Genomic DNA, 6,422 nt, shown 5'->3' with positions numbered 1-6,422 from the left:
GTTCTATAAAGTATGTCATGCTGTGTACCAGATCTATTGTATACCCTACACTGATTTTGGCAAGGGAGTACAATAGTGATCTAGGAGTAGATCACTGGACAGCGGTCAAAATTATCCTTAGTGGAATAAGGATATGTTTCTCGATTATGGAAGTGACAAAAGGTTTGTCGTAAAGGGTTACGTCGATGCAAGTTTTGACACTAATCTAGATGACTCTAAGTCTCGGTCTAGATACATATTGAAAGTGGGAGCAATTAGCTAGAGTAGCTCCGTGCAGAGCATTGTAGACATAGAAATTTGCAAAATACTTACGGATCTGAATGTGACAGACCCGTTGAACTAAAATTATCTCACAATCAAAACATGATCACACCTTAGTACTCTTTGGGTGTTAATCACATAGCGATGTGAACTAGATTATTGACTCTAGTAAACCCTTTGAGTGTTGGTCACATAGAGATGTGAACTATGGGTGTTAATCACATGGTGATGTGAATTATTGATGTTAAATCACATGGCGATGTGAACTAGATTATTGACTCTAGTGCAAGTGGGAGACTGAAGGAAATATGCCCTAGAGGCAATAATAAAGTATTATTTATTTCCTTATATCATGATAAATGTTTATTATTCATGCTAGAATTGTATTAACCGGAAACATAATACATGTGTGAATACATAGACAAACAGAGTGTCACTAGTATGCCTCTACTTGACTAGCTCGTTAATCAAAGATGGTTATGTTTCCTAGCCATAGACATGAGTTGTCATTTGATTAACGGGATCACCTCATTAGGAGAATGACGTGATTGACTTGACCCATTCCGTTAGCTTAGCACCCGATCGTTTAGTATGTTGCTATTGCTTTCTTCATGACTTATACATGTTCCTATGACTATGAGATTATGCAACTCCCGTTTACCGGAGGAACACTTTGTGTGCTACCAAACGTCACAACGTAAATGGGTGATTATAAAGGTGCTCTACAGGTGTCTCCAAAGGTACTTGTTGGGTTGGCGTATTTCGAGATTAGGATTTGTCATTTCAATTGTCGGAGAGGTATCTCTGGGCCCACTCGGTAATGCACATCACTATAAGCCTTGCAAGCATTGTGACTAATGAGTTAGTTGCGGGATGATGTGTTACGGAACGAGTAAAGAGACTTGTCGGTAACGAGATTGAACTAGGTATCGAGATACCGACGATCAAATCTCGGGCAAGTAACATACCGGTGACAAAGGGAACAACGTATGTTGTTATGCGGTCTGACCGATAAAGATCTTCGTAGAATATGTGGGAGCCAATATGGGCATCCAGGTCCCGCTATTGGTTATTGACCGGAGACGTGTCCCGGTCATGTCTACATAGTTCTCGAACCCGTAGGGTCCGCACGCTTAACGTTACGATGACAGTTTTATTGAGTTTTGATGTACCGAAGGAGTTCGGAGTCCCGGATGAGATCGGGGATATGACGAGGAGTCTCGAAATGGTCGAGACGTAAAAATCGATATATTGGACGACTATATTCGGACTTCGGAAAGGTTCCGAGTGATTCGGGTATTTTTCGGAGTACCGGAGAGTTACGGGAATTCGTATTGGGCCTTAATGGGCCATACGGGAAAGGAGAGAAAGGCCTCAAAACGTGGCCGCACCCCTCCCCATGGTCTGGTCCGAATTGGACTAGGGAAGGGGGCGCACCCTTCCTTCTTTCTCCTTCCCCCTTCCCTTCTCCTACTCCCACAAGGAAAGGAGGAGTCCTACTCCCGGTGGGAGTAGGACTCCCCCCTATGGCGCGCCTCTCCCCTTGGCCGGCTGCCTCCCCCTTGCTCCTTTATATACGGGGGCAGGGGGCACCCCAGAGACACAACAATTGATCCTTGAGATCTGTTAGCCGTGTGCGGTGCCCCCCTCCACCATATTACACCTCGATAATACCGTTGCGGAGCTTAGGCGAAGCCCTGCGTCGGTGGAACATCATCATTGTCACCACGCCGTCGTGCTGACGAAACTCTCCCTCAACACTCGGCTGGATCGGAGTTCGAGGGACGTCATCGAGCTGAACGTGTGTAGAACTCGGAGGTGCCGTACGTTCGGTACTTGATCGGTCGGATCGTGAAGACGTACGACTACATCAACCGCGTTGTGATAACGCTTCCGCTGTCGGTCTACGAGGGTACGTGGACAACACTCTCCCCTCTCGTTGCTATGCATCACCATGATCTTGCGTGTGCGTAGGAAATTTTTTGAAATTACTACGTTCCCCAACAAAAATCACCATAATTTTTTTTCTCAATTGGACTCCGTTTGATATTCCTTTTCTGCGAAACTCAAAAACAAGGAAAAACATAAACTGGCACTGGGCTCTAGGTTAATAGGTTAGTCTCAAAAATCATATAAAATAGCATATAGATACATATAAAACATCCAAGATAGATAATATAATAGCATGGAACAATAAAAAATTATAGACACGTTGGAGACGTATCATCGGGGGTTCGTCCAGCGGCCCTGGAGGGTGGTGGTGGTGCGTCGTGTTGAGGTGGCGGCAGATCTGGGGTTTCCTGCCCAAATCCGGTCGGTGGTGGAGGTTGGTGGCGGCGGGGGTTTGTCCAGCAGCCCTGGAGAGTGGTGGTGGTGTGTCGTGTTGAGGTGGCGACGGATCTGGGGTCTCCTGCCCAGATCCGGTCGGTGGTGGAGGTAGGTGGCGTCGGGGGTTCGTCCAGCGGCCTTGGAGGGTGATGGTGGTGCGTCGTGTTGAGCTGGCGGCGGATCTGGGGTCTCCTGCCCAGATCCGGTCGGTGGTGGAGGTTGGTGGTGACAGGGGTTCGTCCAGCAGCCCTGGAGAGTGGTGGTGGTGCGTCGTGTTGAGGTGGCGATGGGTCTGGTGTCTCCTGCCCAGATCCGGTCGGTGGTGGAGGTTGGTGGCGTCGGGGGTTCGTCCAGAAGCCCTGGAGGGTGGTAGTGGTGCGTCGTGTTGAGGTGGCGGCAGATCTGGGGTCTCCTGCCCTGATCCGGTCGGTGGTGGGGGTTGGGGGCGGCGGTGGTTCGTCCAGCCGCCCTGGAGGATGGTGGTGGTGCGTCATGTTGAGGTGGCGGTGGATCTGGGGTCTCCTGCCCAAATCCGGTCGGTGGTGGAGGTTGGTGGCGTCGGGGGTTCGTCCAGCGGACCTAGAGGGTGGTGGTGGTGCGTCGTGTTGAGGTGGTTGCGGATCTTGGGTCGCCTGCCCATATTCGGTAGGTAGTGGAGGTTGGTGGCTTCGGGGGTCGTCCAGCGGCCCTAGAGGGTGGTGGTGGTGGCGTGTCGTGTTGAGGTGGCGTGGAGGGCTGGAGTGAGCGCTCCCATCCATGGTGGCGGCATTTGGTTGGGGCTCTGCCTAGATCGGGGTCGGCCAGATCCATGGTGGGGCAGTGGCTCCCGGCGATGGAAGCGAGGGAAACGGCCCCGGAAAACTGTGCGACAAGGCGGCGCAGTGGTGCGAGTTCTGGCCCGCGTATGGTGGTTGCCGGTCGGCACAGAGGGGTGGTGGACGCGCTTGTTCTGGCGTCATGGACGGCATACAACTTCCACTCTCCATTGTAATGGCCAAAGGTGACGACTTTATCCTCCCTTCTCAGTTTGCTGCGCTCGAAGACGTGACGAACATGGCCAAGAAGAAATCTGTGCGCTGATGTGGCTGCAGGCAACAGGGACGCCTATGGGTGACATCTCCTCCCTGGAGACGTTGACATGTCCTTGTTCATCCCATGTTCTGCACCGGGGGAAATCCAAGGCTTGGTTCGCTGGGCCAGGCAGTGGCGACGTCATGGCGTCGTCCCCTTCTTGAGGGTATTGCTTGGGTGATTGGAGTGTCTTCCGGAGGAGTAACTGTTGTGGGTGTTTCGTTCGCCTCGGCGGTGAGGCTTGAGGTGCCGGGTTGTCTTGTGTTGGTTGTTGCTATGGTCATGAACATCCGGGATGCTATGTACTTCATCATCGACGCCTCATCTACGACGTCTTCATCGAGTAGGCTAGCTCCTGTTTTCCACTTGCCCATCTCCTAGGCGGCATGAGTGGAGACTTCATTGATCTAGTTTGCTTTGGTGTTTTTGTCATGCCCTGAGGTGTTTGGTTGGGACGCGGCCTGTGTGCTCTGTGTCCATCCTCTTCGCCATTGTTTGGCTTGAGTGTGGGCAAGGCGAGTTGTGTGCCGGTGTTGTCTTGGTGGATGTGGGTGTTAACCTCTTGGTGTTGCACTTTGCCGGAAGGCATTGTATCAGCAATCTTGGCTACTTCTTCTATAAATATATGATACGCATGTTTGTGCGTATTCTAGAAATAATTAATATTGATCAGATGGAGTAGCTGATTTTGTTTCCAACAATAATGTTACACATAGTTGACATCACATGTTTTTTCTTCGAAAAATAATATCTATATATTGTCGATTTTGCTTAGAAACAATTGTATTGCAATTTTGGCAGAACAGTGGTATTGCAATTTTGGCAAAAACGGTACTATAATTTTGCAATACGCAGATGACACAATCATTTCTTCTTTGTTTGTCGCGTGATATGGAAAAGTCTTTCAGTTTAAAATTATTGTTGTACCAGTTTGAATTAATGTCTAGTCTAAAACAAATCTGAAAAGTGGAGTTTTATGTATTGTGCGAGATGATATCATTGCTAAATTATATTATGATCTCTTTAACTACCAAGTGGGCTCACATCATGTGAAGAATACTGGGTTCCCTATTGGGATTTCACGCTGGTTTGAAATATATTATTGGGATTCCATTGATGATAAGTTTATTAAAAATAATATTTGGTGAGATTTTGTGGCAATACTCATGATTTGAGGGAATTTGCACATGTAATATCCTACTCCTATGTCTTTATCAAGCCTTGTGCAAATATAAGATATTAAAATTAGGTTGGGGGGGTTGTCTAATGCTCGTGTATCTTCGGTCTATGACTGAATTCTTGTGATCTTGTCTAGATTCTCGCCTAACCCCGCCTTATATGAGGATAACGTGGTTCGGTGTACAACGGTCAAGTGGTCATCCAATAATAACCACTACCGTAGGATGGTCCAAACGCGACAGTCCAATCAGAGACCCTTCGACGAAACTGTGTGCGATGCATCAATCACAAACAGTGATGTAATAAAACCGTCAAAAAAGTTGCAAAACGTTTGTGATGGCGGTGACATCAAACACGGTTCATATTGGAGTTGCGTGTGCGATGCGTGGCAAACGGTTAATCCAGAAGAACTGTTTGCGATGAGGCAGAACAACAGAAACAGGCAGCCAGATGAGGATGTGTGTGATGTACGGCATACAGTTCACTAGGATGAACTGTGTGTGATTAGGCAACACAATAGAAACTGTTCAACTGAACAAGATGTGTGTGATACGCGGCAAACAAGTCCGTAATCAGAAATGTGTGCGAAGACCAATAATAACATAGACGATTGTTGCTAATAAGCCGTGTGATTTGCTTTGTCTACAGAAGAATAACTTATATAACTGAAATAAACATCCAATTACATAAGTGACTATACAGATCATTCGCACACACCTCAATAAACAATTGTATGCATTCTAAACTAGGAGAAATGATCGTCTAGTCATCTACTTCTTGTGCGCTCCCGCTACTGCTCTGTGGCTCGATCCCTCGTCTGGGGCGGGAAGAAGACACACCCTCATGTCAACGATCCGCATGTACATCTCGTAGCTTGTGTACACATCCTTGGCCGCGTACTTGACATGTTGTTCATCCAGTCTCTCATGTCAGACACTGTGCCAGGCGTTCTTGTCCTTCTTGCTCTCATCCTTCATCTTCATGTAGTAGGGTCGATGATGGTCGAGGCGAGATCAACCAGGGAGTTATGTTTGTTGTTGTCGCTGCCCCAGACCTTGTAGTGGTCCTGGATGTTGTCAAGATTCTGGCATTTCAAACCCGAAACCTTGAGCGCTTTTAGATCGTTGGTGGTGTCCACCGTACCGAAACTGTAGTCGGAGCTGTTTATAAACCTGGAGAAACGCTCGCAAGGCCTTGTGGCCAGGTGGTAGTGGTAGATGAGGATGTCATGTGGCACGGACAACTGGGCGACGACAACCTTCTGATCATGCCCGGCACGACCGATGGTGTACTCGAGGTCGAAGCCGACCACTTGGTACTTGTCCTCGGCAAGCAACTGCTCTATAGTTTGGATGGAGCTCTCCACCGAGACCGGCTCGTTCATGTACACCATCGAGAGGGCCTTCCCCCTCATGTGGGTGTCCACTACGTGATGCGTGGTGAACTGCCCGCCGTTGTCATCGTCGGCCGCTGGGAGCGCCATTGGAGCCACGGGGAGCGCCATTGGAACCGCTGGATGTCCTCTCTGTATGTGTCGTCGTGGGTGTGCTTATTGTATCGTGTGGCGCGAGAGATGAAGGTAA

The sequence above is a fragment of the Aegilops tauschii genome, chromosome 7, assembly GCF_002575655.3.
Source record: "Aegilops tauschii subsp. strangulata cultivar AL8/78 chromosome 7, Aet v6.0, whole genome shotgun sequence".
NCBI classification, from domain to species: domain Eukaryota; kingdom Viridiplantae; phylum Streptophyta; class Magnoliopsida; order Poales; family Poaceae; genus Aegilops; species Aegilops tauschii.
Note: the sequence above shows the minus strand (reverse complement) of the source record.